Genomic DNA, 16,013 nt, shown 5'->3' with positions numbered 1-16,013 from the left:
TCTTCACTTCTCTTCACTTCTCTTCACTTCACTTCTCTTCACTTCACTTCTCTTCACTTCTCTTCACTTCTCTTCACTTCTCTTCACTTCACTTCTCTTCACTTCACTTCACTTCACTTCTCTTCACTTCACTTCACTTCTCTTCACTTCACTTCACTTCTCTTCACTTCTCTTCACTTCACTTCTCTTCACTTCTCTTCACTTCACTTCTCTTCACTTCTCTTCACTTCACTTCTCTTCACTTCTCTTCACTTCTCTTCACTTCTCTTCACTTCTCTTCACTTCTCTTCACTTCTCTTCACTTCTCTTCACTTCTCTTCACTTCTCTTCTCTTCACTTCTCTTCTCTTCACTTCACTTCACTTCACTTCACTTCACTTCACTTCACTTCACTTCACTTCACTTCACTTCACTTCACTTCACTTCTCTTCACTTCTCTTCACTTCTCTTCACTTCTTCACTGCTTTGCTTTACTTTTAAATAGTTTTCTTACACAACAGACAATCTGCAGATTTTGGCTGCTCTGTTCCTAGATGATCTGTGACCCAGTGAGGAGCTGCTTTCCTCACTTGTGGGTTGTAGCCACTCTGCTCGCTAAAGCTTTTCCACTCAGATGATTTCAAGGTGAGGTTGGTTGTAATTCATAAGTGTCCAGAGATCAAGGAGATGTGAATTCAGAGATTCATGGAATGGGTTGGGTTGGAAGGGACCTTAAAGATCAGCCAGTTCCAATTCCCTGCCATGAGCAGGCAGGGGGCATCCCCAGCCTCCCTGGGCAACCTGTCCCAGTGTCTCCCCACTCTCACTGGAAAGAATTTCTTCCTAATCTCCAGTCCAAATCTTCTCTCATCCAGCTTCAATCTATTCCCCCCCCCAGCTCCTTATAGACCAGGAGCTTGGGACCTTCAATCCCAGCAGCTGATGAGCTGAAGGCCTGCTGGGAAGGAGAGAAGGGACTAAAGACCTGACTCTTTGATTTGCAAACTGATTTTAACATATTTCCCCCTCCCTCCTTTGTGGTTTTTTTTTTTTTGTTAGGTATTATCTGAGTGGGAAAATGCTCACCCAGAAAGAGTTGTTCCTGCAGAATTCCAAACTACTGAGTCATTCTCTCCAGCCTTTGATTGTTATTATTACTTTAAATAATACATTCAGGGCTTGTTTGGCTGCTTTGGAACCTGAGGCCTCAGAGCTTGCAAACTTTTCAAAGGCTGGAAATTTACTTAAAAAAAAAACACAAACAAAAACCACAACCCAGATTTGAGCTTCTCTTGCAGGTATCTTGATCAGAGCAGCTGGGGCTTTATAAACCACTGGCTCATGGAAGTGGGGGAGCTGGCAGCAGTAGGAAGCTGAGGAAAGGGTCTGGAATTCCTCTGAAGTGTCACAGCTCAGTGAGAGGCTTCAGAAGGATGACCAAAACGTTCTGCAGTTCTGGCTGTGGAGCTGTTTGTGGGGGGGAGGGCTGAGTCTGTTCACAAACCTCCTTCTCTTGGAGGAGTGCAGTGCTGGGTCCACTTCTAGGCTCCCCAGTTCAAGTGAGATGGGGAATTACTGGACAGAGTCCAGTGCAGGCTGCAGAGTTGAAGAGCCTGGAGGAGCTCTGTGAGGAGCAAAGGCTGAGAGCCTGCACAAGAGTAGCCCCAGAGGGGATCTGAGCAATGCTCAGCAAGAGCTCTAAAGGGTGGGGGCGAAGAGTATGGGGCCAGACTCTTGTCAGTGGTGCACAGGGACAGGCCAAGAGGCACTGGGCACAAACTGGAATCCAGCAGGTTCCATCTGAACAGGAGGAGAAACTTCTTCAGTGTAGGGCTGCTGGAGGCCTGGAGCAGGCTGCCCAGAGAGGTTGTGGAGTCTCCTTCTCTGCAGAGCTTCCAACCCCCCCTGGCCATTGTGCTCCTGGGCAAGCTGCTGTGGGTGCCCTGCTTCAGCAGGGGGCTGGGCTGGATGATTCCCAGAGTTTCCCTCCAATTCCAGCATGCTGGGATGCTGTGAAAGTGTGGGAAGAGGATGCTGGTGAGAATGAGCTTCGTGGCAGCTGTGCTGAGGAGTAAGGCTGTTCATCGATGTCTGAGTCTCACAGAGGGGCACAGGGAGGGAGGCAGTAACTCCTTCCAGAGGCAGGAACATGGACTGGCTGGGGGGGGGAAGGTGCTGCTGCTGCACAAAAATGTGGGTTTTTTAACGATAGATGTCATGGTTTGGGGAAATAAAGAACCAGTAGATGGCGTGCAAAAATGTTCTGCTCTCTTCGGGGGCTGCTTTGGCCAAAAGCAAGTTCTTGCTTTTGCAGCTGGATTCAGGTATGCAGGGATGGGAGACTTGAGCTTAGTGAAGAGGCTCCTCATAAATAGGTGAGAGCTAAAGAATAATTAAAGGGGGGAGATTAATTTGATCTACTCTTCATGTCTTCTCACAAACACCTTTTCAGCTCCTGCTGAAGCACCAAGCCTTCAGCTTTGCAGTCACAATTCCAGCAAGGGCTGTCCCCTCTCCAGTCTTCTCTGTATGCACTTTTTCTTCAGCTTTGGAAATGGAAATAACCTGCAGGAAAGATCAAGCAGCAAATAGCTCCTGTGAAAACGTCAATGCTTTAGGAAGTTGTGGGGTCATGAAATAGGCTCTGTTTGGCACTCTTGACTTCAGTGGTGTTGCTGCTATGGCATACTGATCTGTTCAACCTTCTGTGATCATAAGGACAAGGATGGAAGCTGCAGAACAGGAGGTTCCACCTCAACACAAGGGGGAACTTCTTTGCTGGAAGGGTCACAGAGCACTAAGTGCCCCAGCCAGGCTTGGCTTCAACACCTCCTGCCACAGCCACTCCACCACCTCCCTGGGCAGCCCATTCCAATGCCAATCACTCTCTCTGACAACAACTTCCTAACAACATCCAGCCTAGACCTGCCCTGGCACAGCTTGAGGCTGGGTCCCCTTCTTCTGTTGCTGTCTGCCTGGCAGCAGAGCCCAACCCCACCTGGCTACAGCCTCCCTGCAGGCAGCTGCAGGCAGCAATGAGCTCTGCCCTGAGCCTCCTCTGCTGCAGGCTGCACCCCCCCAGCTCCCTCAGCCTCTCCTCACAGGGCTCTGCTCCAGGCCCCTCCCCAGGCTTGCTGCCCTGCTCCCAACACCTTCCAGCACCTCAACATCTCTCTGCAATGGAGGAGCCCAGAACTGGACACAGCACTCAAGCTGTGGCCTGAGCAGTGCTGAGCACAGGGGCACAAGAACCTCCCTTGTCCTGCTGTCCACACTGCTCCTGAGCCAGCCCAGGATGCCATTGGCTCTGCTGCCCACCTGGGCACTGCTGCCTCCTCTTCAGCTCCTCTCTGCCAGCACCCCCAGCTCCCTCTCTGCCTGGCTGCTCTCAGCCACTCTGGCCCCAGCCTGCAGTGCTGCTTGGGGTTGTTGTGGCCAAAGTGTAGAACCCTGCCCTTGGCCTTGTTCAATCTCATCCCATTGGCCTCTGCCCACCCACTCTTGCAGCAGAGTGAGGCAGGCAGAACTGTTCCCTGTAGGAACTTTGCAGTTAGCACAGATTTGTCTATTAACCAAGAGGGTTTGGGGAAGTTTGGTTGATATTTATAACTCCTTGCTTCATTCTGTCAGCTCTGCTCAGCATTTGGACAGCTATAAGTGGAAGGACGTAAACCCAGGCCTTCTAAATATAGACCTAAACACTCTGTGATGGCTTTTTCCTCTCTCTTATTTATTTATTTGTTTGTTTGTTTGTTTTCCTATCAGGTTTATATATTCTCTGCCCTGCTTGCCTGTCTCTGGCATCCTGTCTTTATTAGAGCTCATTTGCAGCAGCCTGTAGAATCAACTAACCCGGTTGGAAGAGAGCTCCAAGCTCATCCAGCCCAACCTAGCACCCAGCCCTAGCCAGTCAACCAGACCATGGCACTAAGTGCCTCATCCAGGCTTTTCTTAAACACCTCCAGGGACAGTGACTCCACCACCTCCCTGGGCAGCCCATTCCAATGCCAATCACTCTCTCTGTGAAGAACTTCCTCCTGACATCCAGCCTATACTTCCCCCAACACAACTTGAGACTGTGTCCCCTTGTTCTGTTGCTAGTTGCCTGTTCCTTGTGATGGTGCCACCACTTCAACCCATCCCAAGAAACCCTTTTCCTCACACCATTCATGGATTGATAGAGTCATAGAGTGGCTTGGCTTGGAGAGGACCTTAAAGATCATCTAGTTCCAACCCCCCTGCCACAGGCAGGGAACATTTCCTCCCAGAGTTAGCTCTTGGATTAAGAGCTCCATCCAGCACCTCACACATCAGGCAGCAAATGTGTGCAGGGTGTTAATATTTCCATAAGAGGAAACCACTGCAGACCACAAACTCTGTGAGGTAGGCTTCTTCTCTAATTATCTTTTCCCTGAGGTACCTATTATCTTTCATGGTGGAATAAATTGTGTTGATAATTTTATTCATTTCAATGGGAAATGGTTTCTGAAAAGGAGGAACTGAAAGGGGCAGGGATCAGCAGAAGGAAATGAAGGCTCCACCTTGATGCTAACAAGGTTGATTTTGGCATGTCCTGCAGTTCTCTATCCCCGTGTGATACCCTGGGTAAATGCATCTGCTTTGTTCTCCAGGAGAAGTCAAACTGGTTTGCAATGGCAGCTAATTGTCTGAAGAGTCCCCACAGGATCTCTGAGCATTTTAAGGCAAGCTTTGGTTATGATTTGTCCTGGACTGTTAACATCTCTATACCAAGTAGGCTTCTGCTGTGTGGTCCAGGGGAGTGCTAATTACTCTGCTCTGAGTAACAACCTTTGTAACTTCATTGTAGTCATACTAACTCGAGTAGAAGACACTGATAAGAGTCTGGCCCCATCCTCTTGTCCCTCAGCCTTTAGCTCCTGCTGAGCATTGGTCAGATCCCCTCTGGGGCTGCTCTTCTCCAGGCTAACCAGTCCCAGGTCTCTCAGTCTTTCCTCCTTGCAGAGTAGGGTTATAGGTTGGACTTGGTGATCCTGAGAGGCTTTTCCAACCTGGATGTTTCTGTGATCCTGTGAGATGCTCCAGGCCCCTCAGCATCTTTGTGGCCTCTGCTGGATTTAATTCTTTCACAGCTGACCTGTGGATTTGGTCTGTGGAAACTTTACCACTCTCCTTTTAATCTGAAGTCAAAAATAACCACCCCTGAGGAGAGGATTAGGTTTGTGTTATTAAAAATGTATATGATGCAGGAGGAATGCCAGGTACAGCTTCCTCTGTGACTGCCCAGATTGACCCAGGGACAGCCATAAATCCTGCTTATCTTCTTCCTCCCTGTGCTTCAGTCCCTGCTCTTAGTGTCAGAGGAGTATTTTAACCCTGGGAAACTCATGGAAGTGCCTTCATTAGAGTAGGCATCAGCTACCCCTTGAAATGAGTGCAGTTTGGGTGTCTGCCCTCCTCTGAGATCCACACCCCAACTCACTTGTTCAAGGTCAGAGGTGCAGTGTGTTGGGGGAGGTGAGATTTAAATTCAGGGGCTCTGGCTGCTGCTTTTGTCTCCAAGACCCTCTCCTCTCTGGGATGTAGAGAAGTCTAGAGGCTATTAACCTAAGGGCTGCCTGGTTCAGGCAGCAAGGAGAAGCTGGGAAGCAGCCTACCCAGCTGACCTAGAAGGGTTATATAAATAGTTGTCAGATTTAACCTGAGCAATGCTGATGCCTCCTCCTTTTTCCTTTTCTTCTCTTTCTCCTTTCTTTCTGAGCCTTTTCTTTCAGGCTCTGTCTGAAATTGGACATCCCAGGATGAATATTTTACTGTCTGGCCAGGGCAGGTTGAGATAAGCTTTGGTGTGGCTGTGCCTGTGCCGAGGCAGAGCTCCTGCAGGAGCACAGGGCTCATAGAAAGAGGCACAGTGCAGATTCCTGCTTCTATTCTCCCCTTTTTGCCTTGCACTTGGGGTTGTGCCCCTGCAGCACACTGGTACAACAGCAAAGCTAGAAATGGGTAGATTCAGACTGGATGTTCTTCCCCAGGAAGGTGGTGAGAGCCTGGAAAGGGTTGCTCAGGGAGGTGGTGGAAGCCTCATCCCTGGAGGTGTTTAAGGCCAGGCTGGATGAGGCTGTGGGCAGCCTGATCTGGAGTGAGGTGTCCCTGAGTGTCACTGAGTGATCCTTGTGGTCCCTTCCAACCCTGATTGATTCTATGACATCATTTGGATGGCAGAGATGGGCACTGATGGATTAGGAACAACAGAACAGTTTGAGATGAAGGGGACCTTTAAAGCTCCCTTTAGTGCTTGGTGCATAACCCATTTGCCACTAGGATGCCTTGCCACCAAACTTCACCGAGCCCCTTTGAAAACCTTCTTTGTTTCTCTGAGAAGCTGAGAGCCCTGTCGGTGAGTCCCTGTTTTGTCACCTTTGGAGCCCATCCTATCTCTTGGTTAGTGGGTTTGGAAAGCACTGAATGCTGCCTCTCAAAAACAAGCCAGCAAGCAGAACTGGCAAGTCCTTGCTGCTTCACTCCTTAAATGCACAAAATGTTTTGTTCTATTTTGTTTCTTAATAGCTGCCCCCAGCAACTCAGTGGATTAAGTTGGATTCCTTTGGAAAGGAAATAACAGGCAGCCCCTGGAAATGTGGTGTTGGTTATGGTTCCTGGAGAGGACCAGGCTGCAGTGTGACATTTGCTTTGTTCTGGCTGTGTCAGGGTTCATGTCTCAGTGGGAAAGACATCCAGAGTGAGGAGGAATTAATTTTGCTTCAGGAGGGCCAGGAAAGGTGGAGGGAGAGCAGCATCAGACCTGAGTTCAGTGGTGCTGCCTTGCACATAAGTGGCAAAAACTTCAATAGGCTTAACTGGTATCATGAGCTCAAGAAGCCACTAAAGGCACTGGGTCTGGTGCCACTGGCACCACTGTCTGCTCATCACTGGCTGTGCTGTAGTGCCTGGCAGGGAGGCTTTCTCATCCTGCACTCCCAGGAAAGCAGCTGAGGGTCTAGGGTGAGTTAAAATGACTGTGCTGGTGTTGCTGGCACAGACCCTGGGCAGCTTGAAATCAGCCAGAGCAGCTGAGCTGAGTTGGCCCCAGGTGAATCTCATCCCATAAACCTCATCCTCAGTATAAAAAGGCAGTTTGGGGAGGGTGGGGCTCCTCTTATGCAGGCTCCCTTTGCTTGGGCTCGTCCTGATTCTGCTCCTTTCCTTCCCCAGAAGCTGCCTTCCAGTTTACTGTGACTGCTGCACCTTCCCTGGGTGAGTTTAGCTTCATCTCTTTTAGACTTGAGCTAATTTGCCTGTTTCATCCAATCCACTTTCATTCCAGCCTGTGAGGCTCCTCTCCTTCTCCTGAACCCCTTTTTTGAGGGCTGGGGAGGGGTCAACTGCTGGTGACAGAGCAACTGCTGTAGGTTAGCCCCAAATAGAGGCTAACCATAGTCAAATGCTCCAACTTCATGTCTGATTGCTCGTGTTTGATGTGGAGATTTCAAAAGGCTGAACATTGCAGGTTAGAGTTGCACTTGAAGGCCAAGTACTAATAAAATGTGGGTTGCTGTTTCCTCTCTTAGCTCTGCAAATTCCTCTCCTTAATGAGCTCCTTTAGTTAAGCTTGTTCAAAGGGTTTCTTTGGGAAGTAGATGAGGTATAATTAATTAGAAATCCTACCCAATATTATGTGGATGAGAAACTTAAGGAGCTGAAATGGCTGAGTTTGTGGAGAGAGCAAGGTGGTGCTGCCATGTTGGGTGAGTAACAGTTTCAGTGCCTCTCTCCAGTTGGGACAGCTCAGGCAGATGTTTAGTAAGAGAGAAAAGATTATTAAACACTGAAGTAGTGGAATAATTACAGGGAAATGTCATTCTAGAGCTCTCTTTGACATGTAGCCACTACATGGCTAAGGGAATCTGAAAGAGGTCTGCAAGAGAGCCAAGAAAAGACCTTTACAAGGGTTTGTAGGGGTAGGATGAGAGGGAAGGGATTGAAGGTTGGAAGGAGGAGATTGAGACTGGAGATTGGGAAGAAATTCTTTCCTTTGAGGGTGGTGAGACCTTGGGCACAGGTTGAGGGTGGTGAGACCTTGGGCACAGGTTGAGGGTGGTGAGACCTTGGGCACAGGTTGAGGGTGGTGAGACCTTGGGCACAGGTTGAGGGTGGTGAGACCTTGGGCACAGGTTGAGGGTGGTGAGACCCTGGCACAGGTTGCCCAGGGAGGTTGTGGAGCACAGAATCACCCAACGTGATCTTTGATCACGTTGGGTGATTCTGTGCTCCACAACCACCCTGGAGGTGTTTAAGGTCAGGTTGGAAAGAGGAGATTGAGACTGGAGATTGGGGAGAAATTCTTTCCTTTGAGGGTGGTGAGACAGTGGCACAGGTTTCCCAGGGAGGTGTTTAAGGTCAGGTTGGATGAGGTCTTGAGCAACTTTGGCTTGTGAGAGATGTCCCTGCCCATGGCAGGGGGGGTTGGATCTGGCTGATCTTTGGGGTCCCTTCCAATCCAAACCATTCCCAGATTTCTTGTAGGGTCTTATAGATTCCCATCAGCTCTCCTCAGAGCCTTCTCTTCTCCAGGATGAACAGCCCTAATTCTCCCAGCCTGTCCTCTTCAGGTGCAAAGTTTCCCTGAGGGGTTAGAACTGGCTGATCTCTGAGATCCCTTCCAACCCATTCCATGAATCTAGGAAGGTGCAAAATCAGCTTTTAAATAGGAGACCAATTACCTGCTGGACCCTACAGCAGCCTCGCATCAACACTCAGCTCTCCAGAGAGCAGGAAGGAGGGGAGGGGGGGAGGAAAGATGTCTTCAAAATGATGGTGATTTAATTTGATTTTGCCCTAGGATGACATTCCTCCTGAGTATTTGGGGAAATGAAGATGAATATGCAGGGCTACATTTGGTTGATTCGGCGCCAGATGGCCAGTTGCAGAGGCTGAACTAAGCTGAACTGATTGATTCCTTTTTGCCATATTGCATGCTGGCATTTACCAGAGCTCACATCATTCAGAGAGAAACCTTCCTTCCCCCTCCCCCACCTCTCTTTTTGGTGCTTTTTCTTCCCATTTATTTATTCATAGAAGCATAGAATGGGTTGGGTTGGAAGGGACCTTAAAGCTCAGCCAGTTCCAACCTCCTGCCAAAGGCAGGGACACCTCCCACTAGAACAGGTTGCTCAAGGCCTCATCCAACCTGGCCTTGAACATCTTCAGGGAGGTTGTGGAGCACAGAAGCACCCAATGTGATCAAAGATCACATTGGGTGCTTCTGTGCTCCACAACCTCCCTAGGCAACCTGTGCCAGTGTCTCACCACCCTCACTCCAAAGAACCATTTCCTAACATCCACTTTCAATCTCCCCTCTGCCATTTCAAACCCATTCCTCCTCCTTCTGCCATCACCAGACCTTCTCAGTAGTCCCTCCCCAGCCCTCCTGCAGCCCCCTTCAGATCCTGCAAGGCCACTCCAAGGCTTGGACTTTTCCCTACCAGAAGTGACTCTCTCGGAGTTGGGGTTTTAGTTTTGTCTTCAGAAATGCTTATTAAAGTGCCCAGAGATAGAGAGATAAAGCAGACAATGCAGCAGGTAACTGTGTGTGATGAGAGCTGCTGGTTTTCCTCCAGAGCCTTAACTTTCTTTTGAGGTAGTTTAGCACAGGTGAACAGAAAATACATGTGCAAAGGTATAAGAAAGGGTTTTCAGCTTCCTTGTTCTCTTTTCATCTGTGTAAAAAACATCTTGTATGAAAATGTGTGTGTGTCTTTAAAATGCTCTCCCTTTCCCTTGTTTTGGGGATCACAGAGCAAATATTTTTAATTCCAAGCATAGAGCATCATGGAGATACTTCATTAAATGTCACTGGAGAGGATAGCAAGAGCAGGAATGGTCCCAGAAACTCAGGGAAATTGGTACTCAGCACTGCTCAGGCCACAGCTGGAGTGCTGTGTCCAGCTCTGGGCTCCTCAACTCCAGAGAGATGTTGAGGTGCTGGAAGGTGTTGAGAGAAGGGCAGCAAGGCTGGGGAGGGGCCTGGAGCACAGCCCTGTGAGGAGAGGCTGAGGGAGCTGGGGGGGTGCAGCCTGCAGCAGAGGAGGCTCAGGGCAGAGCTCATTGCTGCCTGCAGGGAGGCTGTAGCCAGGTGGGGTTGGGCTCTGCTGCCAGGCATCCAGCAACAGAACAAGGGGACCCAGCCTGAAGCTGTGCCAGGGCAGGTCTAGGCTGGATGTTGTTAGGAAGTTGTTGTCAGAGAGAGTGATTGGCATTGAAATGGGCTGCCCAGGGAGGTGGTGGAGTGGCTGTGGCTGGAGGTGTTGCAGCCAAGCCTGGCTGGGGCACTTAGTGCCATGGTCTGGTTGGTTGGGCAGGGCTGGATGCTAGGTTGGGCTGGGTGAGCTTGGAGCTCTCTTCCAACCTGCTGGATTCTATGAAGAAAATGAGGTGCTATTAATTTTGAGCCATTTTATTGGTGTCTGTAATAACCCATCTGGACCAGGCTGCCATGTGTCAATGTGCACCTTAGAGTTCAGGATTAGGTGGATTTTAGGGCAAGGTTTCAAAGGCCTCATGAATGTGAGTTTTCTTCTTCAGTTTTGTGAGTTTTGAAGTGATTTCAGTTAAACCTGATTAAATTTCTTTCTACTTCTGGTAGCAGTACCCAACTTTTGGAGTTATTTCCATGCCTATCCAAAGCCTCTTGGAATATATTAGTCAGACCTTCTCAAATTAACTTGAAGCTCTGCTGTGAAATAAAATAGGCTGATCATGTTCTCTGAACTATTTCATGTGGGTATTTTAGCAGCTGGCAGAGTGGAGAAGGTCTGGAAGTGAAGCAGCTCATGCTAAAGTTTGCCATCTACCTTACCCCAGGCACCCCCTGATGCTTGGGCTCAAAAACATGTGGCAGGAGTGATACAAATCTCAACTTTCCTCACCACTTTGTCACCTGTAGCAGTTCTGGGAGTCAAAGTGAGCAGTCAGAAACCCATCTGATGGGATTGAGGAGGATTAAAAAGGGGTGAAGCTACAGTACTTTATTGACCTGGCTCCTCACATTAACCTGATCTGATCCTTTAATTGCCATGACTGGAGGGAGGCTTTACAGTCCTGCTTAACAACACCCCATGCTTTTTTATTCCATAAAGAGCTTGTCCCATTTGGGTGGCCTCCTCTTTTGAGATTTGCAGACTTGGAGCAAGAAGGAATGCAGCTTGTGGTGGTGTTTTGTTAGGCTTTCCCCCCCTCCCTGGCAGCCAAGAGGAGGAAACTACCTAATGTGTAGGTGTGGGATACAACAAAGCCCAATCACAACCCTTCTGGCTTGGCAGGGGCAGGGGGAAGGGACTTGAAAATCAGTCCTCATTGAAGTGATTGCTTATTTGGCAGGAAAAGGTGGAAATAGCAACCCAAAACATAAGGTTTTAATTTTATGGAGGTAGTGGAAGGGATTTAGGTTGGGCTCAGTGATCCTGAGGGTCTTTTCCAACCTGGATGCTTCTGTGGTTGTGTGATTTAATGTTGGGTTTTGGGATGATCAGGCCTGGAATTGAATAAAAGGAATCATTTTCCTCCTGCCTGTGGACATTTCCCCCTGCTCAAAGGCTCAGAGAACCAACATGTTGCTGAGATCCAGGTAGGCTGATAGATACACATGATCATATATATATAGGGGTGATGTATGATACCATAATTAATAACTGGTATTTTCCCTGGGTTTGGGGAAGCAGCTGCAGCCCACTGATAAGGGACTTGATGAGAATGGAAACCCAGGGTGAGCATTAATGATCATAATTTGTCGTGATGGAGAAGGGTGAAACAATCATTTCAGTTCTTGAGCTGAAACATGAGTGGGCTGCTGGGAGAGGAATGAAAAGGGGGTGCAGGTTGTGACTAAAGAGCTGAAGGCACAGCTGAGAGTGGCATAGAAAGTGGGAGCAGCCTCCTGAATTTTGGCATGAACGTTGTGCAGAGCATTCCAGGCAGATCCACCCAGGGGCCAGGCAGAGGGAGCAATCTGAACCTGCTCTTGAGTTGAAGGTGCAGTGAGTGATGGTAGAGACAAGGACAATCTTGAAGCTCCCTTTCAGCCTGACCCACTCTATGAGTCTGTAAGAACTGGAGAGTTTTAAGGGATAAGGGAGAGGAAAGAGAAGGGAGAACATGACCCAAAAAATGGAGGTGATGGGAAGAGCTCAACAGCATCCCAGCAGGGCTGGGGCTGGAAGGGACCTCTGGAGAGCATCCAGTCCAACTGCCCTGCTGAAGCAGGGCACCCACAGCAGCTTGCCCAGGAGCACAATGGCCAAGGGGGGTTGGAAGCTCTGCAGAGAAGGAGACTCCACAACCTCTCTGGGCAGCCTGCTCCAGGCCTCCAGCACCCTCACATCAAACAAGGTTCTCCTCCTGTTCAGATGGAACCTGCTGGGTTCCAGTTTGTGCCCAGTGCCTCTTGGCCTGTCCCTGGGCACCACTGACAAGAGTCTGGCCCCATCCTCTTCGCCCCCACCCTTTAGCTCTTGCTGAGCATTGCTCAGATCCCCTCTGGGGCTGCTCTTGTGCAGGCTCTCAGCCCCAGGGCTCTCAGCCTTTGCTCCTCACAGAGCTGCTCCAGACCCCTCAGCAGCTTTGCAGCTCTTCTCCGGACCCTCTCCAGCACTTTCCTTCTAATGGGCAATTAGAGAATTGAAGTGATCTCTATTGATTAGCATTGCTCAGATCCCCTCTGGGGCTGCTCTTCTCCGGGCTCAACAGCCTCAGGGCTCCCAGCCTTTGCTCCTGGCAGTGATGCTCCAGGCCCTTCAGCATCCTTGGAGCCTTCTCTGGAATCTCTCCAGTAGTTCCCTGCCTCTTTTGAACCAGGGAGCCCAGAACTGGACCCAGTACCCCATATGTGTCTTGAGTAGGGCAGAGTAGAGGAGCAGGATGACCTCCCTTGACCTGCTGGCTACACTCCATATGCCCAAATCAGCTCTGTCACTTTCAGTCATCACTTTTGTGATTTGCCTCAGCACAGAAAAATTCGGTGTTGTGATTATGCAACGACAGTTTGAGGCTGAGTTTGGAAGATATCTTACCACTTGGAAGTGTTTCTGCTTAAGGAACAACACGTTGCAGCCTTATTTTTAAGGCTGACACTAGATTAACTTGCAGCAATAGAACTGCTCTAATTTTATTTGGCTAAAAAAGGCTGTAAATAACATTGTTAGCTAAAGGAGTGCTGAGAAATAAGATATTTGCCAGGGAAAATGCACTTCTAACCTTTGATTGTAAAGAAATGACTCACAGGGAGGATGGTGAGATGCTGGCACAGGTCCTTCAGGGAGGTTGTGGAGCACAGAATCACCAAATGTGTCCCCAACCTGTAGTGTTGCTTGGGGTTGTTGTGGCCAAAGTGTAGAACCCTTCACTTGGCCTTGTTCAATCTCATCCCCTTGGCCTCTGCCCACCCATCCAGCCTGGCCAGGTCCCTCTTCAGGGCTCTTCTCCTCTCCAACAGCTCCACAGCTGCTCCTAGCTTGGTGTCATCTGCAAACTCACTGATGCTGGACTCAATCCCCTGCTCCAGATCATCAATAAAGATGTTAAACAGGACTGCACCCAGCACTGATCCCTGGGGCACACCACTAGTGCCAGCTGCCAGCTGGATGTGGCACCATTCACCACCACTCTCTGGGCCCTGCCCTCCAGCCAGTTCTTGACTCATTTCAGAGTGAACAATGGCTCCAAATTCCCCCCTACAGACAGGCAAACAGATCTGTGTCATCCCTGCTTGAGCATTAGACCCTTTCTGCTGCTGCTCTATGGGGCTGTAACCTCAAAAGTCCATTTATTGAATGAGGTATTGGATGTTCCTGTAGCTTCCTTCCTTGATTGTGTTCCCAGAGCCTCGTTGGGCAGTTGATTACTCCATGCACAGTCCTGCTGCTGGAGATATTAATGGCCAAACCTCCCCTGCCTTCAGAATTTAGGCTTAGGTTTTGTATTTAAAGCTCTTTATATTCTGTAAGAGTTGAGGGAGGGAAAAAAAATAAATCTGTGAATGGGAAAAAAATTTCTTCCACTCCTAGGGAAATGTTTTAACTTTTTAGAATGAAAAAAGCATTTGGAAACTGTAGGATGGTTTTGATCTGCAGGATTAAAAAGGAATCAGTGCTGCAAATGGATTCACACCACTCTGGGTTTTTTTTCTCTTGTTGGGTACTCAATACTTGTTGGGGAGGGAGAGGAGAGGGGAAAATAACAGCTGATTTAATGTGAGCAAGCTGAATTCCCTCTCCTGGTAGGTCTTTCAAACCCCTAGTTTCTGTGCTTGCCGTTGCCCTGTGACTATCCCCCTCCCCCTTTTTTGGTTAAAAGGCATTTCCTATGAAAGCCTCCAAAAGCAGCTTTCAATCTGATAAAGCTTCTCCTGTTAAAAAAAGAGGGACAAAAGCAGGGATCCATTTGGGTCAGCAGCATCCCTCCATCCACCTGCTTAGGCTATGAACTAAGGACACTGCCTTTGAACATAGGAGGTACAAAAGCAGGGATCCATTTGAGTCAGCAGCATCCCCTCCATCCACCTGCTTAGGCTGTGGACTAAGGACACTGCCTTTGAACATAGGAGGTACAAAAGCAGGGATCCATTTGGGTCAGCAGCATCCCCTCCATCCACCTGCTTAGGCTATGAACTAAGGACACTGCCTTTGAACATAGGAGGTATAAAAGCAGGGATCCATTTGGGTCAGCAGCATCCCCTTCATGCTTAGGCTATGAACACAGCAAATGGTGACAAACTTAAAGGGGTGCAGAGGAATACTGCAAATGGTGACAAACTTAAAGGGGTGCAGAATAACATCAGATGGGTTTTGTGAGGCATGTCCAGCACCTGAAAATCTTCTCTGCCACTGAGCTTCCAACATCACCACCTGGACCTCTCACTCTGTGTCTAAATCTGTGTAATATTCATCTCCAGCAGATTGGTCTGTGTGTGAGATTGGTGCAGCAGTGCTGTGACAGCAAGTGGAAGGGTTTTAACAAATAGTGCTGAAAAATAAGCCCAACCTGGACCTCTGCTTTGTTTCTGCCCTCACAAGAGGCTTTGAACCTTGCTTAATAATTCTGCTCCTTAGCAGGCAGCAGTGTTGGGATGCAATCTTTATTACCAAATGAATGAAGGGCTGCTCTTGCTCAGGGCACAGACTCAGGCCAATCCTACACAAAACCCAAGGACTGCTGCTGTTGCAGTTGTGCAGTTGTTTTATTAGCTCTGAACAATGTTAGGCTACTCCTCCAATTTAATCATCTCTGTAAAGCGTCTTCCCCCGGTAGCATCTTTGATAGCAGAGAGGAGATTCTGGAAGCATCAGGAAATATCACCTTAATGCTTTCAAAAACCTGGCAAAAACATTAAAAAAGAGAGTAGCACCTTTGATAGTGGAGGAGAAATCCCCAAAGTGGCAGCAAAATCAGGAAATGTCAGCATCCTGCTTTGCAAAAGAGGACAAGAATGGGGGGATGAAGAGGCAGGCTGCATGGGGAGGGAAGCAAGAAGATGCTAAACGTTGGGGTTTGATCACTTTGTGTGTCTATTTATGATTTAATCTGCTAACAGCTGTGGTAAGCACAGGATTTGGAGGAGATTTCAGCACCAGCTGCATGCTACTGTTACTGGTTTTTATTTTTCCTGAGGAGACAGAGAGAATCCCCCCCAAAATGTGAGGGATTTTTGCTGAGGTTATTTAGTTGAGTACTTAAAGTGTTACTGTTCCTTATCGGCCATCAGTTGTCATCAAGGAGAATGTAAGTGGGGGGGGGGGGAGAAGGTGTTTTAGAGGCTACAATTTTCCTGTGTATTCCTCTTGTTAACGAAGCATCTTCTGATCTCTGAGGAGCACAAATGGCCCTGGAGACAAAAGCCTCTTTGCAATGGCCGCGTCCATGGCTGCCTATACACAGCTCTGTTATCAGCACCAGGCAAAGAGCATCCCAGCCTTAGAGCTGCAGCCCAAGCTCCTGTGCTCTTCTCATTCCGTTTTGGAATCTAAAAAAGGCAGAAAATATGAACTCTGCCCTCAGAATCTTGCT

At 48.7% G+C, this 16,013-nt stretch overlaps 1 long non-coding RNA gene across 1 annotated transcript in view; it reads left to right on the top strand.

Annotated features, from left to right (window-relative positions):
* Positions 1–7,125: 7,125 nt before the first annotated feature.
* LOC135189800 (uncharacterized) overlaps positions 7,126–16,013 on the top strand; it is a 36,274-nt gene continuing 27,386 nt past the window's right edge. The window contains exon 1 of the long non-coding RNA XR_010308319.1: positions 7,126–7,211. This is a non-coding gene — a long non-coding RNA (uncharacterized LOC135189800). The remainder of the gene's footprint in view (positions 7,212–16,013) is intronic.

Source organism: Pogoniulus pusillus, chromosome 34 (assembly GCF_015220805.1).
Source record: "Pogoniulus pusillus isolate bPogPus1 chromosome 34, bPogPus1.pri, whole genome shotgun sequence".
NCBI classification, from domain to species: Eukaryota; Metazoa; Chordata; class Aves; order Piciformes; family Lybiidae; genus Pogoniulus; species Pogoniulus pusillus.
This window is presented reverse-complemented; position numbering and strand designations above follow the sequence as displayed.